Raw genomic sequence first — 22,469 nt, forward strand, 5'->3', positions numbered from 1 at the left:
CAAACTAGGCTGGAGAGAGACCTGAGACAAAGAGATCTGAATTATATGAGAGCCGACCAGGGGAAACACAAATTATGCAGTCAAGTTTCCCACATTTGGGGAAATCGCAGGGGCAGCACACCCAGAGTGCAATGGGTGAGCCTTGCCCTGGGAGAAGCACCTTCATGATCATAGTATCTCACCTGGCAGGTAAGTAGGAGTTGGGCTAGAGCTGGGGAGGGTCGCTGCTCGGGCACCCCCCTGTCAAGTGAAGGAGATCCAACTGAGGCAGCACAAGGGAACTCTTGAAAGAAGAACAAGGCTAGAGGAAGATCTGAAACAAAGAAATCTGACTTTTACCAGAGCTGACCAGAGGAAAACACAAACACAGTCCCCCACTACCACAAATAAAGCAGTCGAGTTTCCCACATTTGGGGAAATCACAGGGGTCAGCATACCCAGAATGCAATGAATGAACCTCACCCTGGGAGAATAATCTTCATGACCATGGTATCTCCTATGCAAAATAAGTATGATTTGGGATAGGGCTGGGGAGGGCCGCTGCTCAGGCACATCTCTGTCAAGTTAAGGAGATTCAAATGAGGCAGCACAAGGGAACTCTCATCTGGGGACAACAACTGCAGGGAGAACATATATTTTCAGATGAACATGGGAGGGCAGAAGGCTGCCTAATACTGAAGCACCCCCAAACAACAAACCAAATGCAACAACTAGTGCAAGCAATCCTGGGGGAAGGCCTGCCGCAGATGGATTTGCATATGGTGATGTCATCCAAGCAGTGGGTCAAAGTTGGCTTCAACCCTCGTCTGCATATGAAAACAGAAAAGGGGCGTGCAGGGCATGGTGGCCTTTTGCGGCGCTTGTCTGACCCCTAGTTTGCATTAAACACCTCCACCCTCCTTCGGTGTGGGGCTCATGTTGGCTATGCCCCAGCCCCTGAAGCATTCAAGCTGATTTCTTGCAGCAGCTGGGCACTGTAACAGCTCCAGAGCTGCTCTGTAAGGCAAGTAAAAGGGTGTGGGCCCTGCAGCACTACCTGTAGTTTGCATTGTGCATTGGAAGGCACAAAGTAAGCAGACGGGAGGAGAAGTCAGGATAGTGCACAAGGGTATAGATGGGAGGGGCTCAAGAAAAAAGAAGTGGAAACAGACAGCAAACTAGGCTGGAGAGAGACCTGAGACAAAGAGATCTAAATTATACGAGAGCCGACCAGGGGAAACACAAATTATGCAGTCAAGTTTCCCACATTTCGGGAAATCGCAGGGGCAGCACACCCAGAGTGCAATGGGTGGGCCTTGCCCTGGGAGAAGCACCTTCATGATCATAGTATCTCACCTGGCAGGTAAGTAGGAGTTGGGCTAGAGCTGGGGAGGGTCGCTGCTCGGGCACCCCCCTGTCAAGTGAAGGAGATCCAACTGAGGCAGCACAAGGGAACTCTCGAAAGAAGAACAAGGCTAGAGGAAGATCTGAAACAAAGAAATCTGACTTTTACCAGAGCTGACCAGAGGAAAACACAAACACAGTCCCCCACTACCACAAATAAAGCAGTCGAGTTTCCCACATTTGGGGAAATCACAGAGGTCAGCATACCCAGAATGCAATGAATGAACCTCACCCTGGGAGAACAATCTTCATGACCATGGTATCTCCTATGCAAAATAAGTATGATTTGGAATAGGGCTGGGGAGGGCCGCTGCTCATGCACATCTCTGTCAAGTAAAGGAGATTCAACTGAGGCAGCACAAGGGAACTCTCATCTGGGGACAACAACTGCAGGGAGAACACATATTTTCAGATGAACATTGGAGGGCAGAAGGCTGCCTAATACTGAAGCACCCCCAAACAACAAACCAAATGCAACAACTAGTACAAGCATTCCTGGGGGAAGTTCTGCAGAAGACGGATTTGCATATGGTGATGTCATCCAAGCAGTGGGTCAAAGTTGGCTTCAACCCTCATCTGCATATGAAAAGAGAAAAGGGGCGTGCAGGGCATGGCGGCCTTTTGCGGTGCTTGGATGACCCCTTTTTCGCATTAAACACCCCCACCCTCCTTTGGTGTGGGGCTCATGTTGGCCATGCCCCATCCCCTGAAGCATTCAAGATGATTTCTTGCAGCAGCTGGGCACTGTAACAGCTCCAGAGCTGCTCTGTAAGGCAAGTAAAAGGGTGTGGGCCCTGCTGCACTACCTGTAGTTTGCATTGTGCATTGGAAGGCACAAAGTAAGCAGACGGGAGGAGAAGTCAGGATAGTGCGCAAGGGCATAGAAGGGAGCGGCTCAAGAAAAGAGAAGTGGAACCAGACAGCAAACTAGGCTGAAGAGAGACCTGAGACAAAGAGATCTGAATTATACGAGAGCCGACCAGGGGAAACACAAATTATGCAGTCAAGTTTCCCACATTTAGGGAAAACGCAGGAGCAGCACACCCAGAGTGCAATGGGTGAGCCTTGCCCTGGGAGAAGCACCTACATGATCATAGTATCTCACCTGCCAGGTAAGTAGAAGTTGGGCTAGAGCTGGGGAGGGTCGCTGCTCGGGTACCCCCCTGTCAAGTGAAGGAGATCCAACTGAGGCAGCACAAGGGACTCTCGAAAGAAGAACAAGGCTAGAGGAAGATCTGAGACAAAGAAATCTGACTTTTACCAGAGCTGACCAGAGGAAAGCACAAACACAGTCCGCTACTACCACAAATAATGCAGTCGAGTTTCCCACATTTGGGGAAATCACAGGGGTCAGCATACCCTGAATGCAATGAATGAACCTCACCCTGGGAGAACAATCTTCATGACCATGGTATCTCCTATGCAAAATAAGTATGATTTGGGATAGGGCTGGGGAGGGCCGCTGCTCAGGCACATCTCTGTCAAGTAAAGGAGATTCAACTGAGGCAGCACAAGGGAACTCTCATCTGGGGACAACAACTGCAGGGAGAACACATATTTTCAGAAGAACATGGGAGGGCAGAAGGCTGCCTAATACTGAAGCACCCCCAAACAACAAACCAAATGCAACAACTAGTGCAAGCATTCCTGGGGGAAGGCCTGCAGCAGATGGATTTGCATATGGTGATGTCATCCAAGCAGTGGGTCAAAGTTGGCTTCAACCCTCGTCTGCATATGAAAAGAGAAAAGGGGCGTGCAGGGCATGGCGGCCTTTTGCGGCGCTTGGATGACCCCTAGTTCGCATTAAACACCTCCACCCTCCTTCGGTGTGGGGCTCATGTTGGCTATGCCCCAGCCCCTGAAGCATTCAAGCTGATTTCTTGCAGCATCTGGGCACTGTAACAGCTCCAGAGCTGCTCTGTAAGGCAAGTAAAAGGGTGTGGGCCCTGCAGCACTACCTGTAGTTCGCATTGTGCTTTGGAAGGCACAAAGTAAGCAGAGAGGAGGAGAAGTCAGGATAGTGCGCAAGGGCATAGAAGAGAGCGGCTCAAGAAAAGAGAAGTGGAAACAGACAGCAAACTAGGCTGGAGAGAGACCTGAGACAAAGAGATCTGAATTATACGAGAGCCGACCAGGGGAAACACAAATTATGCAGTCAAGTTTCCCACATTTGGGGAAATCGCAGGAGCAGCACACCCAGAGTGCAATGGGTGAGCCTTGCCCTGGGAGAAGCACCTTCATGATCATAGTATCTCACCTGGCAGGTAAGTAGGATTTGGGCTAGAGCTGGGGAGGGTCGCTGCTCGGGTACCCCCCTGTCAAGTGAAGGAGATCCAACTGAGGCAGCACAAGGGAACTCTCGAAAGAAGAACAAGGCTAGAGTAAAATATGAGACAAAGAAATCTGACTTTTACCAGAGCTGACCAGAGGAAAGCACAAACACAGTCCCCCACTACCACAAATAATGCAGTCAAGTTTCCCACATTTGGGGAAATCACAGGGGTCAGCATACCCAAAATGCAATGAATGAACCTCACCCTGAGAGAACAATCTTCATGACCATGGTATCTCCTATGCAAAATAAGTATGATTTGGAATAGGGCTGGGGAGGGCCGCTGCTCATGCACATCTCTGTCAAGTAAAGGAGATTCAACTGAGGCAGCACAAGGGAACTCTCATCTGGGGACAACAACTGCAGGGAGAACACATATTTTTAGATGAACATGGGAGGGCAGAAGGCTGCCTAATACTGAAGCACCCCCAAACAACAAACCAAATGCAACAACTAGTGCAAGCATTCCTGGGGGAAGTTCTGCAGAAGACGGATTTGCATACGGTGATGTCATCCAAGCAGTTGGTCAAAGTTGGCTTCAACCCTCATCTGCATATGAAAAGAGAAAAGGGGCGTGCAGGGCATGGCGGCCTTTTGCGGTGCTTGGATGACCCCTAGTTTGCATTAAACACCTCCACCCTCCTTTGGTGTGGGGCTCATGTTGGCCATGCCCCATCCCCTGAAGCATTCAAGCAGATTTCTTGCAGCAGCTGGGCACTGTAACAGCTCCAGAGCTGCTCTGTAAGGCAAGTAAAAGGGTGTGGGCCCTGCAGTACTACCTGTAGTTTGCATTGTGCATTGGAAGGCACAAAGTAAGCAGACGGGAGGAGAAGTCAGGATAGTGCACAAGGGTATAGAAGGGAGCGGCTGAAGAAAAGAGAAGTGGAAACAGACAGCAAACTAGGCTGTAGAGAGATCTGAGACAAAGAGATCTGAATTATACGAGAGCCGACCAGGGGAAACACAAATTATGCAGTCAAGTTTCCCACATTTGGGGAAATCGCAGGGGCAGCACACCGAGAGTGCAATGGGTGAGCCTTGCCCTGGGAGAAGCACCTTCATGATCATAGTATCTCACCTGGCAGGTAAGTAGGAGTTGGGCTAGAGCTGGGGAGGGTCGCTGCTCGGGCACCCCCCTGTTAAGTGAAGGAGATCCAACTGAGGCAGCACAAGGGAACTCTCGAAAGAAGAACAAGGCTAAAGGAAAATCTGAGACAAAGAAATCTGACTTTTACCAGAGCTGACCAGAAGAAATCACAAACACAGCCTCCCACTACCACAAATAATGCAGTCAAGTTTCCCACATTTGGGGAAATCACAGGGGTCAGCATACCCAAAATGCAATGAATGAACCTCACCCTGGGAGAAAAATCTTCATGACCATGGTATCTCCTATGCAAAATAAGTATGATTTGGAATAGGGCTGGGGAGGGCCGCTGCTCATGCACATCTCTATCAAGTAAAGGAGATTCAACTGAGGCAGCACAAGGGAACTCTCATCTGGGGACAACAACTGCAGGGAGAACACATATTTTCAGATGAACATGGGAGGGCAGAAGGCTGCCTAATACTGAAGCACCCCCAAACAACAAACCAAATGCAACAACTAGTGCAAGCATTCCTGGGGGAAGGCCTGCCGCAGATGGATTTGCATATGGTGATGTCATCCAAGCAGTGGGTCAAAGTTGGCTTCAACCCTCGTCTGCATATGAAAAGAGAAAAGGGGCGTGCAGGGCATGGTGGCCTTTTGCGGCGCTTGGCTGACCCCTAGTTTGCATTAAACACCTCCACCCTCCTTTGGTGTGGGGCTCATGTTGGCTATGCCCCAGCCCCTGAAGCATTCAAGCTGATTTCTTGCAGCAGCTGGGCACTGTAACAGCTCCAGAGCTGCTCTGTAAGGCAAGTAAAAGGGTGTGGGCCCTGCAGCACTACCTGTGGTTCGCATTGTGCGTTGGAAGGCACAAAGTAAGCAGACAGGAGGAGAAGTCAGGATAGTGCGCAAGGGCATAGAAGGGAGCGGCTCAAGAAAAGAGAAGTGGAAACAGACAGCAAACTAGGCTGGAGAGAGACCTGAGACAAAGAGATCTGAATTATACGAGAGCCGACCAGGGGAAACACAAATTATGCAGTCAAGTTTCCCACATTTGGGGAAATCGCAGGGGCAGCACACCCAGAGTGCAATGGGTGAGCCTTGCCCTGGGAGAAGCACCTTCATGATCATAGTATCTCACCTGGCAGGTAAGTAGGAGTTGGGCTAGAGCTGGGGAGGGTCTCTGCTCGGGCACCCCCCTGTCAAGTGAAGGAGATCCAACTGAGGCAGCACAAGGGAACTCTCGAAAGAAGAACAAGGCTAGAGGAAGATCTGAAACAAAGAAATCTGACTTTTACCAGAGCTGACCAGAGGAAAACACAAACACAGTCCCCCACTACCACAAATAAAGCAGTCAAGTTTCCCACATTTGGGGAAATCACAGGGGTCAGCATACCCAGAATGCAATGAATGAACCTCACCCTGGGAGAATAATCTTCATGACCATGGTATCTCCTATGCAAAATAAGTATGATTTGGGATAGAGCTGGGGAGGGCCGCTGCTCAGGCACATCTCTGTCAAGTTAAGGAGATTCAACTGAGGCAGCACAAGGGAACTCTCATCTGGGGACAACAACTGCAGGGAGAACACATATTTTCAGATGAACATGGGAGGGCAGAAGGCTGCCTAATACTGAAGCACCCCCAAACAACAAACCAAATGCAACAACTAGTGCAAGCATTCCTGGGGGAAGGCCTGCCGCAGATGGATTTGCATATGGTGATGTCATCCAAGCAGTGGGTCAAAGTTGGCTTCAACCCTCGTCTGCATATGAAAACAGAAAAGGGGCGTGCAGGGCATGGTGGCCTTTTGCGGCGCTTGTCTGACCCCTAGTTTGCATTAAACACCTCCACCCTCCTTCGGTGTGGGGCTCATGTTGGCTATGCCCCAGCCCCTGAAGCATTCAAGCTGATTTCTTGCAGCAGCTGGGCACTGTAACAGCTCCAGAGCTGCTCTGTAAGGCAAGTAAAAGGGTGTGGGCCCTGCAGCACTACCTGTAGTTTGCATTGTGCATTGGAAGGCACAAAGTAAGCAGACGGGAGGAGAAGTCAGGATAGTGCACAAGGGTATAGAAGGGAGCGGCTGAAGAAAAGAGAAGTGGAAACAGACAGCAAACTAGGCTGGAGAGAGACCTGAGACAAAGAGATCTGAATTATACGAGAGCCGACCAGGGGAAACACAAATTATGCAGTCAAGTTTCCCACATTTGGGGAAATCGCAGGAGCAGCACACCCAGAGTACAATGGGTGAGCCTTGCCCTGGGAGAAGCACCTTCATGATCATAGTATCTCACCTGGCAGGTAAGTAGGAGTTGGGCTAGAGCTGGGGAGGGTCGCTGTTCAGGCACCCCCCTGCCAAGTGAAGGAGATCCAACTGAGGCAGCACAAGGAAACTCTCGAAAAAAGAACAAGGCTAGAGGAAGATCTGAGACAAAGAAATCTGACTTTTACCAGAGCTGACCAGAGGAAAGCACAAACACAGTCCCCCACTACCACAAATAATGCAGTCGAGTTTCCCACATTTGGTGGAAATCACAGGGGTCAGCATACCCAGAATGCAATGAATGAACCTCACCCTGGGAGAACAATCTTCATGATAATGGTATCTCCTATGCAAAATAAGTATGATTTGGGATAGGGCTGGGGAGGGCCGCTGCTCAGGCACATCTCTGTCAAGTAAAGGAGATTCAACTGAGGCAGCACAAGGGAACTCTCATCTGGGGACAACAACTGCAGGGAGAACACATATTTTCAGATGAAAATGGGAGAGCAGAAGGCTGCCTAATACTGAAGCACACCCAAACAACAAAACAAATGCAACAACTAGTACAAGCATTCCTGGGAAAAGGTCTGCAGAAGACGGATTTGCATACGGTGATGTCATCCAAGCAGTGGGCCAAAGTTGGCTGGAACCCTCATCTGCATATGAAAAGAGAAAAGGGTTATGCAGGGCATGGCGGCCTTTTGCGGTGCTTGGATGACCCTTAGTTCGCATTAAACACCTCCACCCTCCGTCGGTGTGGGGCTCATGTTGGCTATGCCCCAGCCCCTGAAGCATTCAAGCTGATTTCTTGCAGCAGCTGGGCACTGTAACAGCTCCAGAGCTGCTCTGTAAGGCAAGTAAAAGGGTGTTGGCCCTGCAGCACTACCTGTAGTTTGCATTGTGCGTTGGAAGGCACAAAGTAAGCAGACAGGAGAAGTCAGGAGAGTGCACAAGGGCATAGAAGGCAGGGGCTCAAGAAAAGAGAAGTGGAAACAGACAGCAAACTAGGCTAAAGAGAGACCTGAGACAAAGAGATCTGAATTATACGAGTAGCCGACCAGAGGAAACACAAATTATGCAATCAAGTGTCCCACATTTGGGGAAATCGTAGGAGCAGCACACCCAGAGTGCAATGGGTGAGCCTTGCCCTGGGAGAAGCACCTTCCTGATCATAGTATCTCACCTGGCAGGTAAGTAGGAGTTGGGCTTGAGCTGGGGAGGGTCGCTGCTCGGGCACCCCCCTGTCAAGTGAAGGAGATCCAACTGAGGCAGCACAAGGAAACTCTCAAAAAAAGAACAAGGCTAGAGGAAGATCTGAGACAAAGAAATCTGACTTTTACCAGAGCTGACCAGAGGAAAGCACAAACACAGTCCCCCACTACCACAAATAATGCAGTCGAGTTTCCCACATTTGGGGAAATCACAGGGGTCAGCATACCCAGAATGCAATGAATGAACCTCACCCTGGGAGAACAATCTTCATGACCATGGTATCTCCTATGCAAAATAAGTATGATTTGGGATAGGGCTGGGGAGGGCCGCTGCTCAGGCACATCTCTGTCAAGTAAAGGAGATTCAACTGAGGCAGCACAAGGGAACTCTCATCTGGGGACAACAACTGCAGGGAGAACACATATTTTCAGATAACCATGGGAGAGCAGAAGGCTGCCTAATACTGAAGCACCCCAAACAACAAACCAAATGCAACAACTAGTACAAGCATTCCTGGGGGAAGGTCTGCAGAAGACGGATTTGCATACGGTGATGTCATCCAAGCAGTGGGCCAAAGTTGGCTGGAACCCTCATCTGCATATGAAAAGAGAAAAGGGGTATGCAGGGCATGGTGGCCTTTTGCGGCGCTTGGATGACCCTTAGTTCGCATTAAACACCTCCACCCTCCGTCGGTGTGGGGCTCATGTTGGCTATGCCCCAGCCCCTGAAGCATTCAAGCTGATTTCTTGCAGCAGCTGGGCACTGTAACAGCTCCAGAGCTGCTCTGAAAGGCATGTAAAAGGGTGTGGGCCCTGCAGCACTACCTGTAGTTTGCATTGTGCGTTGGAAGGCACAAAGTAAGCAGACAGGAGGAGAAGTCATTAGAGTCCACAAGGGTATAGAAGGGAGGGGCTCAAGAAAAAAGAAGTGGAAACAGACAGCAAACTAGGCTGGAGAGAGACCTGAGACAAAGAGATCTGAATTATATGAGAGCCGACCAGGGGAAACACAAATTATGCAGTCAAGTTTCCCACATTTGGGGAAATCGCAGGGGCAGCACACCCAGAGTGCAATGGGTGAGCCTTGCCCTGGGAGAAGCACCTACATGATCATAGTATCTCACCTGGCAGGTAAGTAGGAGTTGGGCTTGAGCTGGGGAGGGTCGCTGCTCGGGCACCCCCCTGTCAAGTGAAGGAGATCCAACTGAGGCAGCACAAGGGAACTCTCGAAAGAAGAACAAGGCTAGAGGAAGATCTGAGACAAAGAAATCTGACTTTTACCAGAGCTGACCAGAGGAAAGCACAAACACAGTCCCCCACTACCACAAATAATGCAGTTGAGTTTCCCACATTTGGGGAAATCACAGGGGTCAGCATACCCAGAATGCAATGAATGAACCTAACCCTGGGAGAACAATCTTCATGACCATGGTATCTCCTATGCAAAATAAGTATGATTTGGGATAGGGCTGGGGAGGGCCGCTGCTCAGGCACATCTCTGTCAAGTAAAGGAGATTCAACTGAGGCAGCACAAGGGAACTCTCATCTGGGGACAACAACTGCAGGGAGAACACATATTTTCAGATGAACATGGGAGGGCAGAAGGCTGCCTAATACTGAAGAACCCCCAAACAACAAACCAAATGCAACAACTAGTAAAAGCATTCCTGGGAGAAGGTCTGCAGAAGACGGATTTGCATACGGTGATGTCATCCAAGCAGTGGGCCAAAGTTGGCTGGAACCCTCATCTGCATATGAAAAGAGAAAAGGGTTATGCAGGGCATGGCGGCCTCTTGCGGTGCTTGGATGACCCCTAGTTCGCATTAAACACCTCCATTCTCCTTCGGTGTGGGGCTCATGTTGGCTATGCCCCAGCCCCTGAAGTATTCAAGCTGATTTCTTGCAGCAGCTGGGCACTGTAACAGCTCCAGAGCTGCTCTGTAAGGCAAGTAAAAGGGTGTGGGCCCTGCAGCACTACCTGTAGTTCGCATTGTGCGTTGGAAGGCACAAAGTAAGCAGACAGGAGAAGTCAGGAGAGTGCACAAGGGCATAGAAGGCAGGGGCTCAAGAAAAGAGAAGTGGAAACAGACAGCAAACTAGGCTGGAGAGAGACCTGAGACAAAGAGTTCTGAATTATACGAGAGATGACCAAGGGAAACACAAATTATGCAGTCAAGTTTCCCACATTTGGGGAAATCGCAGGGGCAGCACAACCAGAGTGCAATGGGTGAGCCTTACCCTGGGAGAAGCACCTTCATGATCATAGTATCTCACCTGGCAGGTAAGTAGGAGTTGGGATAGAGCTGGGGAGGGTCGCTGCTCGGGCACCCCCCTCTCAAGTGAAAGAGATCCAACTGAGGCAGCACAAGGGAACTCTCGAAAGAAGAACAAGGCTAGAGGAAGATCTGATATAAAGAAATCTGATTTTTACCAGAGCTGACCAGAGGAAAGCACAAACACAGTCCCCCACTACCACAAATAATGCAGTCGAGTTTCCCACATTTGGGGAAATCACAGGGGTCAGCATACCCAAAATGCAATGAATGAACCTCACCCTCGGAGAACAATCTTCATGACCATGGTATCTCCTATGCAAAATAAGTATGATTTGGGATAGGGCTGGGGAGGGCCGCTGCTCAGGCACATCTCTGTCAAGTAAAGGAGATTCAACTGAGGCAGCACAAGGGAACTCCCATCTGGGGACAACAACTGCAGGGAGAACACATATTTTCAGATGAACATGGGAGGGCAGAAGGCTGCCTAATACTGAAGCACCCCCAAACAACAAACCAAATGCAACAACTAGTACAAGCATTCCTGGGGGAAGTTCTGCAGAAGACGGATTTGCATACGGTGATGTCATCCAAGCAGTGGGCCAAAGTTGGCTGGAACCCTCATCTGCATATGAAAAGAGAAAAGGGGTATGCAGGGCATGGCGGCCTTTTGCGGCGCTTGGATGACCCTTAGTTCGCATTAAACATCCCCACCCTCCTTCGGTGTGGGGCTCATGTTTGCTATGCCCCAGCCCCTGAAGCATTCAAGCTGATTTCTTGCAGCAGCTGGGCACTGTAACAGCTCCAGAGCTGCTCTGTACGGCAAGTAAAAGGGTGTGGGCCCTGCAGCACTACCTGTAGTTTGCATTGTGCATTGGAAGGCACTTAAGAAAAGAGAAGTGGAAACAGACAGCAAACTAGGCTGGAGAGAGACCTGAGACAAAGAGATCTGAATTATACGAGAGCCGACCAGGGGAAACACAAATTATGCAGTCAAGTTTCCCACATTTGGGGAAATCGCAGGAGCAGCACACCCAGAGTGCAATGGGTGAGCCTTGCCCTGGGAGAAGCACCTACGTGATCATAGTATCTCACCTGGCAGGTAAGTAGGAGTTGGGCTAGAGCTGGGGAGGGTCGCTGCTCGGGTACCCCCCTGTCAAGTGAAGGAGATCCAACTGAGGCAGCACAAGGGAATTCTCGAAAGAAGAACAAGGCTAGAGGAAGATCTGAAACAAAGAAATCTGACTTTTACCAGAGCTGACCAGAGGAAAACACAAACACAGTCCCCCACTACCACAAATAATGCTGTCGAGTTTCCCACATTTGGGGAAATCACAGGGGTCAGCATACCCAGAATGCAATAAATGAACCTCACACTGGGAGAATAATCTTCATGACCATGGTCTCTCCTATGCAAAATAAGTATGATTTGGGATAGGGCTGGGGAGGGCCGCTGCTCAGGCACATCTCTTTCAAGTAAAGGAGATTCAACTGAGGCAGCACAAGGGAACTCTCATCTGGGGACAACAACTGCAGGGAGAACACATATTTTCAGATGAACATGGGAGGGCAGAAGGCTGCCTAATACTGAAGCACCCCCAAACAACAAACCAAATGCAACAACTAGTGCAAGCATTCCTGGGGGAAGGCCTGCAGCAGATGGATTTGCATATGGTGATGCCATCCAAGCAGTGGGTCAAAGTTGGCTTCAACCCTCGTCTGCATATGAAAAGAGAAAAGGGGCGTGCAGGGCATGGCGGCCTTTTGCGGCGCTTGGATGACCCCTAGTTCGCATTACACACCTCCACCCTCCTTCGGTGTGGGGCTCATGTTGGCTATGCCCCAGCCCCTGAAGCATTCAAGCTGATTTCTTGCAGCAGCTGGGCACTGTAACTGCTCCAGAGCTGCTCTGTAAGGCAAGTAAAAGGGTGTGGGCCCTGCAGCACTACCTGTAGTTTGCATTGTGCGTTGGAAGGCACGAAGTAAGCAGACGGGAGAAGTCAGGATAGTGCGCAAGGGCATAGAAGGGAGCGGCTCAAGAAAAGAGAAGTGGAAACAGACAGCAAACTAGGCTGGAGAGAGACCTGAGACAAAGAGATCTGAATTATACGAGAGATGACCAAGGGAAACACAAATTATGCAGTCAAGTTTCCCACATTTGGGGAAATCGCAGGGACAGCACAACCAGAGTGCAATGGGTGAGCCTTGCCCTGGGAGAAGCACCTTCATGATCATAGTATCTCACCTGGCAGGTAAGTAGGAGTTGGGCTAGAGCTGGGGAGGGTCGCTGCTCGGGCACCCCCCTCTCAAGTGAAAGAGATCCAACTGAGGCAGCACAAGGGAACTCTCGAAAGAAGAACAAGGCTAGAGGAAGATCTGATATAAAGAAATCTGATTTTTACCAGAGCTGACCAGAGGAAAGCACAAACACAGTCCCCCACTACCACAAATAATGCAGTCGAGTTTCCCACATTTGGGGAAATCACAGGGGTCAGCATACCCAGAATGCAATGAATGAACCTCACCCTGGGAGAACAATCTTCATGACCATGGTATCGCCTATGCAAAATAAGTATGATTTGGGATAGGGCTGGGGAGGGCCGCTGCTCAGGCACATCTCTGTCAAGTAAAGGAGATTCAACTGAGGCAGCACAAGGGAACTCTCATCTGGGGACAACAACTGCAGGGAGAACACATATTTTCAGATGAACATGGGAGGGCAGAAGGCTGCCTAATACTGAAGCACCCCCAAACAACAAACCAAATGCAACAACTAGTGCAAGCATTCCTGGGGGAAGGCCTGCAGTAGATGGATTTGCATATGGTGATGTCATCCAAACAGTGGGTCAAAGTTGGCTTCAACCCTCGTCTGCATATGAAAAGAGACAAGGGGCGTGCAGGGCATGGCGGCCTTTTGCGGCGCTTGGATGACCCCTAGTTCGCATTACACACCTCCACCCTCCTTCGGTGTGGGGCTCATGTTGGCTATGCCCCAGCCCCTGAAGCATTCAAGCTGATTTCTTGCAGCAGCTGGGCACTGTAACTGCTCCAGAGACGCTCTGTAAGGCAAGTAAAAGGGTGTGGGCCCTGCAGCACTACCTGTAGTTTGCATTGTGCGTTGGAAGGCACGAAGTAAGCAGACGGGAGAAGTCAGGATAGTGCGCAAGGGCATAGAAGGGAGCGGCTCAAGAAAAGAGAAGTGGAAACAGACAGCAAACTAGGCTGGAGAGAGACCTGAGACAAAGAGATCTGAATTATACGAGAGCCGACCAGGGGAAACACAAATTATGCAGTCAAGTTTCCCACATTTGGGGAAAACGCAGAAGCAGCACACCCAGAGTGCAATGGGTGAGCCTTGCCCTGGGAGAAGCACCTTCATGATCATAGTATCTCACCTGGCAGGTAAGTAGGAGTTGGGCTAGAGCTGGGGAGGGTCGCTGCTCGAGCATCCCCCTGTCAAGTAAAGGAGATTCAACTGAGGCAGCACAAGGGAACTCTCATCTGGGGACAACAACTGCAGGGAGAACACATATTTTCAGATAAAAATCTTGGTCATGCTCTGGTTTCTCTTCAGAACGAACAAATCTTTCGCCTTTTACTAAAGATTTCCGTGGAGAGGAGCAAAACCGAGTTTTATCTCAATTTTTGCATGCCTCATCTTTTTGGGGTTTCTTTTATCGGTTTAAAGATAGAATGAGTGTGCTTTAATGTAAGCTCATTTGCATAGAAATGACAGTAAATGATTGTTTCTTTTCAAACAGAACTTTCTTGACCATGCTACTTGCTTGAAAGATCTGGGAGCACATGGAATACAGTACAAACCATGCTTATAGCAAGGAGAAGACAGGTGAGAAATCTGCTTTCTTTCAAATTGGGCGCTCACTTTGATCTGAATGAGGACTGCTGGCACGGCACTCAGGCGACAGGTGGAATCTTGGTCATGCTCTGGTTTCTCTGCAGAACGAACAAATCTTTCGCCTTTTACTAAAGATTTCCGTGGAGAGGAGCAAAACTGAGTTTTATCTCAATTTTTGCATGCCCCATATTATTGGGGTTTCTTTTATCGGATTAAAGACAGAACGAGTGTGCTTTCTTGTTAGCTTTAATGTAAGTTTATTTGCATAACAATGACAATAAATGTTTGTTTCTTTTCAAGCAGAACTTTCTTGACCATACTAATTGCTTGAAAGATCTGGGAGCACATGGAAAAGAGTACAAACCATGCTTATAGCAAGGGGAAGCCTGGAGAGAAATCTGCTTTCTTTCTTTCAAATTGGGTGCTCACTTTGAGCTGAATGAGGACTGCTGGCATGGCACTCAGGCAACAGGTGGAATCTTGGTCATGCTCTGGTTTCTCTTCAGAACGAACAAATCTTTCGCCTTTTACTAAAGATTTCCGTGGAGAGGAGCAAAACTGAGTTTTATCTCAATTTTTGCATGCCCCGTCTTATTGGGGTTTCTTTTATCAGTTTAAAGATAGAACGAGTGTGCTTTAATGTAAGCTCATTTGCATAGAAATGACAGTAAATGTTTGTTTCTTTTCAAACAGAACTTTCTTGACTATACTAATTGCTTGAAAGATCTGGGAGCACATGGAAAAGAGTACAAACCATGTTTATAGCAAGGGGAAGCCTGGTGAGAAATCTGCTTTCTTTCTTTCAAATTGGGTGCTCACTTTGAGCTGAATGAGGACTGCTGGCATGGCACTCAGGCGACAGGTAGAATCTTGGTCATGCTGTGGTTTCTCTTCAGAACGAACAAATCTTTCGCCTTTTACTAAAGATTTCCGTGGAGAGGAGCAAAACTGAGTTTTATCTCAATTTTTGCATGCCCCATCTTATTGGGGTTTTATTTTATCGGTTTAAAGATAGAACGAGTGTTCTTTAATGTAAGCTCATTTGCATAGAAATGACAGTAAATGTTTGTTTCTTTTCAAACAGAACTAATTGTTTGAAAGATCTGGGAGCACATGGAAAAGAGTACAAACCATGTTTATAGCAAGGGGAAGCCTGGTGAGAAATCTGCTTTCTTTCATTCAAATTGGGTGCTCACTTTGAGCTGAATGAGAACTGCTGGCATGGCACTCAGGCGACAGGTGGAATCTTGGTCATGCTCTGGTTTCTCTTCAGAACTAACAAATATTTCGCCTTTTATTAAAGATTTCCGTGGAGAGGAGCAAAACTGAGTTTTATCTCAATTTTTGCATGCCCCATATTATTGGGGTTTCTTTTATCAGTTTAAAGACAGAACGAGTGGGCTTTCTTGTTAGCTTTAATGTAAGTTTATTTGCATAACAATGACAGTAAATGTTTGTTTCTTTTCAAACAGAACTTTCTTGACCATGCTACTTGCTTGAAAGATCTGGGAGCACATGGAAAACAGTACAAACCATGCAGTATCACAAGAGCCTTTATTTGATCTTTCATGAAGATAGAGCAGAATTGAGGACACGTCAACAATTTCTGCCAAAGGTGGTTCATCTTTCCACATGGTGCCTTTGGCCACTGACACCTTCGTTGAGTCAAAGTCTCTGGCTGTGGTCAGAACTTTGAAAATTTATGTCACCAGAACGGTTCAGATTAGGAAAACAGAGGCTCTGTTTGTCTTGTATGCTCCCAACAGGATTGGGTGTCCTGCTTCCATGCAGACCATTATGCGCTGAATCTGTGGTAAGATTCAGCATGCTCATTCCACGGCAGGATTGCCGTTACTGAATTAGGTGAAGACCCATTCTACTAGAAAGGTGGGTTCATCCTGGGCAGCTGGTCGGGGAGTCTCAGCATTGCAACTTTGCCGAGCAGCTATTTAGTAAACACTTTTGCTAAGTTTGACAAGTTTGATACCTTGGCTGATGATAACCTCAAGTTGGGTCATTCGGTGCTGCAGAGTCGTACGCACTCTCCCACCCGTTCAAGAGCTTTGGTATAACCCCATGGTTCTTAATGTGACCCCAGCATCCTCTAGGTCGTATGAGAAAATAGGATTTTAATACCTACCGGTAAATCCTTTTCTCTTAGTACGTAGAGGATGCTGGGCACCCGTCCCAGTCCATACTGTGTCTGCAGTTATTACTTGTGGTTATACACATGTTGTGTTACGGTTCTGGTCAGCTTTTTGCTGCAATTGTTCATGCCGTTGGCTTGTGTTCTGTTGAATGCCACGTTCTGTGGCATGCTTAAGGTGTGAGCTGGTAAGATGCTCACCTTAGTTTAACAATAAATCCTTTCCTCGAAATGTCCGTCTCCCTGGGCACAGTTCCTATAACTGGAGTCTGGAGGAGGGGCATAGAGGGAGGAGCCAGTTCACACCCTTTGAAAGTCTTAAAGTGCCCATGTCTCTTGCGGATCCCGTCTATACCCCATGGTTCTTAATGTGACCCCAGCATCCTTTACGGACTAAGAGAAAAGGATGCCCTTGTGTACTATCCTGACTTCTCCTCCCGTCTGCTTACTTTGTGCCTTCCAACGCACAATGCGAACTACAGGTGGTGCTGCAGGGCCCACACCCTTTTACTTGCCTTACAGAGCAGCTCTGGAGCTGTTACAGTGCCCAGCTGCTGCAAGAAATCAGCATGAATGCTTCAGGGGATGGGGCATGGCCAACATGAGCCCCACACCAAAGGAGGGTGGGGGTGTTTAATGCGAACTAGGGGTCATCCAAGCACTGCAAAAGGCCGCCATGCCCTGCATGCCCCTTTTCTCTTTTTATATGCAGATGAGGGTTCCAGCCAACTTTGGCCCACTGCTTGGATGACATCACCGTATGCAAATCCGTCTGCTGCAGACCTTCCCCCAGGAATGCTTGTACTAGTTGTTGGATATGGTTTGATATTTGATGGTGCTTCAGTATTAGGCAGCCTTCCGCCCTCCCATGTTCATCTGAAAAGATGTGGTCTCCCTGCAGTTGTTGTCCCCAGACGAGAGTTCCCTTGTGCTTCCTCAGTTGAATCTCCTTAACTTGACGGGGGAGGTGCTGCCCGAGCAGCCCTCCCCAGCCCTATCCCAACTCATACTTATTTTACATATTAGATCTCTTGATCATGAAGATTGTTCTCACAGGGTGAGGTTCATCCATTATATTTTAAAATAGGAAGGTACAAATTACATATTTGAATTGCATCTATTTGCTGGATTCAAATGCCCCCCCCCCCTTCCTTTCTCAATTGTGCCCGTCAGCAGCTATTCTAAGGTTGCTGCCAATGGGTGTGACACATTAATTTCTTCTGTGGGGTACACTGGACTCCACAAGGATTCACATTGGGGTGTAGAGTAGGATCTTGATCTGAGGCACCAACCGGCTCAAAGCTTTTGACTGTTCCCAAGATGCTCAGCGCATCCTCCTCTATAACCCCGCTTCCATGAACAGGGAGCTCAGTTTGTAGTTGGTGCCTTCAGTAGCAGGCCACTTAACAGGGGCCTGCCTCAGGCAGCCTATTCTTAGCTATTAATTTTGACAAGAAAAGAAGAACTTGTTTTATGAGAATCTACAAGGGCTGCAGCAGGCTAGGTCTAATAGACATCTTTACTGCAGCTTCATCACTCCCAGCGGCGCTGTATACTCCCGTGCCCTGGTTGCTGGGTCACTGCAGCGGAGGCTCCGGTTTCTTCCTAAGGTCAGTCACACACACACCGCCCTTCCGGATCACGAGGCCGCTGATTAAGGGGAGCGTGGCCGTAGGGGGTGGGCCGTGTGCGCACTGGGGTGGACACTGATTACTGGGCAGCCGCTCCACTAGCCACCAGGTACAGTTAAGGAGCACAGGTCTGGGGGTTTTTCTCCTATATTAACCCAATTTTGTACTGCCCGCAGCGCATTGTGATAGGTAATAGGGCCTGATTCAGGTTGGATTGCAATCACAATAAGCGATCCAACTGCAAAAATTGCTAAGAGCATACGCATGTGCCTGCATGCGATCGCCTCTGCCTGTCAATCGGGGCAGGGGGGGAGAGTGGGGTCAGCAACACTCCATTTCCAAGTCAGGGATGGAGCAGTGCGGGGGCAAGGCTTCAAAATGGGGTCTGCAATGGAGGAGACACAGGGGGCGTGGTCACAGCGGCTGTATGACATCACATTCAGCCGCTGTGATCACAAAAATGGTGGCGGCTTCCTGCGCGCACATACAGTCTGCACCAGCAGGAGGCTACACCATTGTTTATGATCACGCTGAACTGCAGTGCGACTGCAATTACAGCATGGTAAAAAAGGGAGGTGTCATACTGGGTGGCCATGCCCTGTCACTGTGCAGGAGCCAGCACCGCTTACACACTAGTCCCCGGGTGCAGCCCCCAACCCCCGGGACACCCGGAGCAACAAAATGTAGATTCAGGCCACCAGGCCACGCCCCTACCTATGAAATCATGCCTCCTTTTTACCATTGCGCTGCTTATTTGCACGCACTGCATTACAATCTCCCTCGCCACCTCTCTGGGTGTCACCAGTGATAGTGACACCTCTGCCATGCTTGTAGCAGCTGGTCCAAAGATCTATGCCTCAAGCCCTGAGTGTTTGCCCTTGTGACTTGTTGATCATCATAGCGAAGCAGATGCTTACAGAAAACTGCAGGGGCTTAGATTGAAAATAAAAAAAATTGATGGGTATAAGGTAGAGAGGAGCGGGTTCGGTTCTCCGAGAACCGAATTCCCCACGAACTCCACGTGGTTTACACTGGTCTGAGGCAGGCTCGGTTGTTCCCGCCTGACTCGGAAAACCTGAACAAGGGAAAATGTCATCATCCCGCTGTCGGATTCTCGCGAGATTCGGATATTATATATAGAGCTGCGCGTTGCCGCCATTTTTACTCGTGCATTGAAGAGAGAGCGGAGAGGACGTGGCTATGTTCTCTCAGTGGAAATCTCAATATCAGTGCTCAGTATCAGTGGTTACTTATTGCTGCTCAGTAATACTAGTAGTGTGTCTCTCCTGCTCAGTGTCAGTTCTCAGTAGTATCCTCATCAGTGCTCAGTATCACTGCTCATTGTCTTGTGCTGCATTGTGGTGCTCAGCATACTACAGTACATTACTAATAGTCCAGTGCTGCATCTTGCTGCTCAGTGTCAGTTCTAGTATCCTCATCAGTGCTCACTATCACTGCTCATTGCATTGTGGTGTTCTGTATACTACAGTAATATAGTAACATATAGTAACATAGTTTTTGAGGTTGAATAGAGGCAAATTGCCCATCGTGTTCAACCTGTTTTAAGTTGTGATGATTCTACATACTTGCTGAATAATGTTTTATGACTAGTTAGCTACTATAACTCATGTTACCCCCGGATTAACCATGTTGATATTTTAAGTATTATAACCTTGGATAGCTTTTTCATTCAGAAATGTATCCATTCCTTTTTTAAATCCAATTACAGAGTCCGCCATTACCACCTTCCCTGGCAGGGAATTCCACATCCTGATTGCCCTAACAGTGAAGAACCCTTTCCTCCATTGCATTCTGAACTTTCCTCCAGTCGCAGCGAGTGACCACGTGTTCTTTTAATAAATAATTCCTCTGATAACTCTTTGTTATGTATCTTTACATATTTGAAGATATTAATAATATCTCCTCTTAGGCACCTCTTTTCTAGTGTATACATATTCAGCCTAGTAAGTCTTTCCTTATAGTCCAGTACTTTTAGGCCTTTAATCAATTTAGTCTTCAGGATCTCTCGGACTTCCATGAGCAGCAGAGTAGTGCAATGGAAGGATGCTGGGCCCATAACCCAGAGGTCGATTAATCGAAACTATCCTCTGCTATGTGCATTTTTTTTTTATAATTAAAGTAATCAAAAACTGGGATTGATATTTTGGCTCTTTTATTTTTACTTAAAGTACAATAACTTTTATCATTTTAATTTGTTTTAATAGTATATTATCAGCATTGTTTTCTTTAAAAAATCCACTTAATATTCTTTACCCTATTCCTGAAATGGTAATTGACAAAAACAAACTACATTGTCACCAGAAGAGCAATGCAAAATGTACAAGTGATATATTAAAATCATCTTCCATCTTGAATTTCAATGATGCATTGGGACAACAATTTTGTGAGAAACATCTTCACCCATAAAGAAAGATTTTCTTAATTCCTTATCTGTGTGCTGATTAGATATTACCTTGTTTTCACATTAAACAGACTTCCACATGAGAAAGCAGCAAGGATGCAGTAACGTTTATGTTTCCTGGTGTCAACCTGTATTATTTCAGTAGACATGAAATGAGGATGCATCTTGCTGCCTTTCCAATGTAGCAAGTTTAATTCAGTAATAGGTGAAAAAACATTCCTACAAAGGTGTTAATAAGAGACTTGGCTTTGTGGACACTTTTCAGAGAGCAAATTTGTTAGCATAAAAATAAAGTCAGAAAATGAAGAGCTGTTTAATCACTCAATTGGACTTTTCTGCCAGCATAATTTTTTTTTCTCTGCAACCCACTGCTAAATTGTGCTTCCTAGCTGTTTTTTATAAAATAACTTAATCAAATCTAACTCTGATTACATCAGAGAAGGCCAGGTACCCTACACCATAAGAGGGGGTTTGAAATTTTGACTTGTCTACTTAAAGATCACCAAAATCTGATCACAAGGTCAATTACATCCCTGGGTGGGATTGAACCACCAATCTTTTGGTTAATAGCCAAACATGCTAACCGATTGCACCACAGAGACACCTCGTAAAAGTATATACTGACAAAGGCTAATAAGCATTCATCTAGAACGTTTCCTAGAAAAACTTTAAAAAGTCAATAATCTGGAGAGTTTTTGTTAGAAACACATTGGTACTTTCCCATGATGAGTGAGTGCTTCAGGATCTCTTGCACTTACATGAGCAGCAGAGTACTGCAACGGAAGCATGCTGGGCCCATAACCCAGAGGTAGGCAGATTGAAACTATCCTCTGCTATATGCATTGTTTTTTGTTAATTAAAGTAATCCAAAACTGGGATTGATATTTTGGCTCTTTTATTTTTACTTAAAGTACAATAACTTTTACCATTTTAATTTGTTTTAATAGTATATTGACAGTATTGTTTTCTTTAAAAAATCCACTTAATTTTCTTTACCCTATTATTAAAATGGTAATGGACAAAAACAAACTACATTGTCACCAGAAGAGCAGTACAAAATGTACAAGTGATATATTAAAATCATCTTTCCAGCTTGAATTTCAATGATGCTTTGGTGCAACAATTTTGTGAGAAACATCTTCACCCATAAAGAAAGATTTTCTTAATTCCTTACCTGTGTGCTGATTAGATATCACCTTGTTTTCACATTAAACAGACTTCCCCATGAGGAAGCAGCAAGGATGCAGTGACGTTTATGTTTCCTGGTGTCAACCTGTATTATTTCAGTAGACATTGAAATGAGGATGCATCTTGCTGCCTTTCCAATGAAGCAAGTTTAATTCAGTAATAGGTGAAAAACCATCCCTACAAAGGTGTTAATCAGAGACTTGGCTTTGTGGACACTTTTCAGAGAGCAAATTTGTTAGCATAAACATAAAATCAGAAAATGAAGAGCTGTTTCGTCACTAAATTGGACTTTTCTGCCAGCATAATTTTTTTTCTCTGCAACCCACTGCTAAATTGTGCTTCCTAGCTGTTTTTTTATAAAATCACTTAATCAAATCTAACTCTGATTACATCAGAGAAGGCCAGGTACCCTACACCATAAGAGGGGGTTTGAATTTTTGACTTGTCTATTTAAAGATCACCAAAATCTGATTACAAGGTCAATTACATCCCTGGGTGGGATTGAACCACCAACCTTTTGGTTAATAGCCAAACATGCTAACCGATTGCGCCACATAGACACCTTGCAAAAGTAGATACTGACAAAGGCTAATAAGCATTTATCTAGAACGTTTCCTAGAAAAACTTTAAAAAGTCAATAATCTGGAGAATTTTTGTAAGAAACACATTGGTAC

At 47.2% G+C, this 22,469-nt stretch overlaps 27 non-coding genes and 4 pseudogenes across 27 annotated transcripts; 5 read left to right on the top strand and 26 right to left on the bottom strand.

The window, feature by feature from the left end:
* Positions 1-55: 55 nt before the first annotated feature.
* Positions 56-197, bottom strand: LOC135017440 (U1 spliceosomal RNA; annotated as a pseudogene).
* A 152-nt stretch (positions 198-349) lies between these two features.
* Positions 350-513, bottom strand: LOC135017307 (U1 spliceosomal RNA). The gene has a single exon (XR_010215136.1). It is a non-coding gene; the product is annotated as a U1 spliceosomal RNA (small nuclear RNA).
* Positions 514-1,208: 695 nt separating this feature from the next.
* On the bottom strand, positions 1,209-1,350 carry LOC135017507 (U1 spliceosomal RNA; annotated as a pseudogene).
* A 152-nt stretch (positions 1,351-1,502) lies between these two features.
* On the bottom strand, positions 1,503-1,666 carry LOC135017304 (U1 spliceosomal RNA). The gene has a single exon (XR_010215133.1). It is a non-coding gene; the product is annotated as a U1 spliceosomal RNA (small nuclear RNA).
* A 674-nt stretch (positions 1,667-2,340) lies between these two features.
* On the bottom strand, positions 2,341-2,503 carry LOC135017448 (U1 spliceosomal RNA). The gene has a single exon (XR_010215269.1). It is a non-coding gene; the product is annotated as a U1 spliceosomal RNA (small nuclear RNA).
* A 151-nt stretch (positions 2,504-2,654) lies between these two features.
* Positions 2,655-2,818, bottom strand: LOC135017283 (U1 spliceosomal RNA). The gene has a single exon (XR_010215113.1). It is a non-coding gene; the product is annotated as a U1 spliceosomal RNA (small nuclear RNA).
* A 674-nt stretch (positions 2,819-3,492) lies between these two features.
* Positions 3,493-3,655, bottom strand: LOC135017422 (U1 spliceosomal RNA). The gene has a single exon (XR_010215247.1). It is a non-coding gene; the product is annotated as a U1 spliceosomal RNA (small nuclear RNA).
* A 152-nt stretch (positions 3,656-3,807) lies between these two features.
* On the bottom strand, positions 3,808-3,971 carry LOC135017282 (U1 spliceosomal RNA). Its single transcript, XR_010215112.1, has one exon. It is a non-coding gene; the product is annotated as a U1 spliceosomal RNA (small nuclear RNA).
* A 674-nt stretch (positions 3,972-4,645) lies between these two features.
* LOC135017521 (U1 spliceosomal RNA) lies at positions 4,646-4,808 on the bottom strand. Its single transcript, XR_010215332.1, has one exon. It is a non-coding gene; the product is annotated as a U1 spliceosomal RNA (small nuclear RNA).
* A 152-nt stretch (positions 4,809-4,960) lies between these two features.
* LOC135017354 (U1 spliceosomal RNA) lies at positions 4,961-5,124 on the bottom strand. The gene has a single exon (XR_010215182.1). It is a non-coding gene; the product is annotated as a U1 spliceosomal RNA (small nuclear RNA).
* Positions 5,125-5,798: 674 nt separating this feature from the next.
* Positions 5,799-5,961, bottom strand: LOC135017404 (U1 spliceosomal RNA). Its single transcript, XR_010215229.1, has one exon. It is a non-coding gene; the product is annotated as a U1 spliceosomal RNA (small nuclear RNA).
* A 152-nt stretch (positions 5,962-6,113) lies between these two features.
* Positions 6,114-6,277, bottom strand: LOC135017341 (U1 spliceosomal RNA). Its single transcript, XR_010215169.1, has one exon. It is a non-coding gene; the product is annotated as a U1 spliceosomal RNA (small nuclear RNA).
* Positions 6,278-6,951: 674 nt separating this feature from the next.
* On the bottom strand, positions 6,952-7,114 carry LOC135017465 (U1 spliceosomal RNA). The gene has a single exon (XR_010215286.1). It is a non-coding gene; the product is annotated as a U1 spliceosomal RNA (small nuclear RNA).
* Positions 7,115-7,266: 152 nt separating this feature from the next.
* On the bottom strand, positions 7,267-7,431 carry LOC135017305 (U1 spliceosomal RNA). The gene has a single exon (XR_010215134.1). It is a non-coding gene; the product is annotated as a U1 spliceosomal RNA (small nuclear RNA).
* Positions 7,432-8,102: 671 nt separating this feature from the next.
* Positions 8,103-8,266, bottom strand: LOC135017467 (U1 spliceosomal RNA). Its single transcript, XR_010215288.1, has one exon. It is a non-coding gene; the product is annotated as a U1 spliceosomal RNA (small nuclear RNA).
* A 152-nt stretch (positions 8,267-8,418) lies between these two features.
* On the bottom strand, positions 8,419-8,582 carry LOC135017359 (U1 spliceosomal RNA). The gene has a single exon (XR_010215187.1). It is a non-coding gene; the product is annotated as a U1 spliceosomal RNA (small nuclear RNA).
* Positions 8,583-9,276: 694 nt separating this feature from the next.
* On the bottom strand, positions 9,277-9,418 carry LOC135017502 (U1 spliceosomal RNA; annotated as a pseudogene).
* A 152-nt stretch (positions 9,419-9,570) lies between these two features.
* On the bottom strand, positions 9,571-9,734 carry LOC135017427 (U1 spliceosomal RNA). The gene has a single exon (XR_010215252.1). It is a non-coding gene; the product is annotated as a U1 spliceosomal RNA (small nuclear RNA).
* Positions 9,735-10,432: 698 nt separating this feature from the next.
* LOC135017501 (U1 spliceosomal RNA) lies at positions 10,433-10,568 on the bottom strand (annotated as a pseudogene).
* Positions 10,569-10,720: 152 nt separating this feature from the next.
* LOC135017529 (U1 spliceosomal RNA) lies at positions 10,721-10,884 on the bottom strand. The gene has a single exon (XR_010215339.1). It is a non-coding gene; the product is annotated as a U1 spliceosomal RNA (small nuclear RNA).
* Positions 10,885-11,499: 615 nt separating this feature from the next.
* On the bottom strand, positions 11,500-11,662 carry LOC135017478 (U1 spliceosomal RNA). Its single transcript, XR_010215298.1, has one exon. It is a non-coding gene; the product is annotated as a U1 spliceosomal RNA (small nuclear RNA).
* A 152-nt stretch (positions 11,663-11,814) lies between these two features.
* Positions 11,815-11,978, bottom strand: LOC135017379 (U1 spliceosomal RNA). Its single transcript, XR_010215208.1, has one exon. It is a non-coding gene; the product is annotated as a U1 spliceosomal RNA (small nuclear RNA).
* Positions 11,979-12,649: 671 nt separating this feature from the next.
* Positions 12,650-12,812, bottom strand: LOC135017466 (U1 spliceosomal RNA). The gene has a single exon (XR_010215287.1). It is a non-coding gene; the product is annotated as a U1 spliceosomal RNA (small nuclear RNA).
* A 152-nt stretch (positions 12,813-12,964) lies between these two features.
* LOC135017279 (U1 spliceosomal RNA) lies at positions 12,965-13,128 on the bottom strand. Its single transcript, XR_010215109.1, has one exon. It is a non-coding gene; the product is annotated as a U1 spliceosomal RNA (small nuclear RNA).
* A 671-nt stretch (positions 13,129-13,799) lies between these two features.
* Positions 13,800-13,962, bottom strand: LOC135017520 (U1 spliceosomal RNA). The gene has a single exon (XR_010215331.1). It is a non-coding gene; the product is annotated as a U1 spliceosomal RNA (small nuclear RNA).
* A 144-nt stretch (positions 13,963-14,106) lies between these two features.
* LOC135017567 (U5 spliceosomal RNA) lies at positions 14,107-14,222 on the top strand. Its single transcript, XR_010215365.1, has one exon. It is a non-coding gene; the product is annotated as a U5 spliceosomal RNA (small nuclear RNA).
* Positions 14,223-14,492: 270 nt separating this feature from the next.
* Positions 14,493-14,608, top strand: LOC135017571 (U5 spliceosomal RNA). The gene has a single exon (XR_010215369.1). It is a non-coding gene; the product is annotated as a U5 spliceosomal RNA (small nuclear RNA).
* Positions 14,609-14,894: 286 nt separating this feature from the next.
* On the top strand, positions 14,895-15,010 carry LOC135017562 (U5 spliceosomal RNA). Its single transcript, XR_010215360.1, has one exon. It is a non-coding gene; the product is annotated as a U5 spliceosomal RNA (small nuclear RNA).
* Positions 15,011-15,284: 274 nt separating this feature from the next.
* LOC135017572 (U5 spliceosomal RNA) lies at positions 15,285-15,400 on the top strand. Its single transcript, XR_010215370.1, has one exon. It is a non-coding gene; the product is annotated as a U5 spliceosomal RNA (small nuclear RNA).
* Positions 15,401-15,661: 261 nt separating this feature from the next.
* LOC135017592 (U5 spliceosomal RNA) lies at positions 15,662-15,777 on the top strand. The gene has a single exon (XR_010215389.1). It is a non-coding gene; the product is annotated as a U5 spliceosomal RNA (small nuclear RNA).
* A 5,358-nt stretch (positions 15,778-21,135) lies between these two features.
* On the bottom strand, positions 21,136-21,209 carry TRNAN-AUU (transfer RNA asparagine (anticodon AUU)). The gene has a single exon. It is a non-coding gene; the product is annotated as a tRNA-Asn (tRNA).
* Between the last annotated feature and the right edge of the window lie 1,260 nt (positions 21,210-22,469).

This window comes from Pseudophryne corroboree, unplaced genomic scaffold (genome assembly GCF_028390025.1).
Source record: "Pseudophryne corroboree isolate aPseCor3 unplaced genomic scaffold, aPseCor3.hap2 scaffold_316, whole genome shotgun sequence".
Taxonomy (NCBI): Eukaryota; Metazoa; Chordata; class Amphibia; order Anura; family Myobatrachidae; genus Pseudophryne; species Pseudophryne corroboree.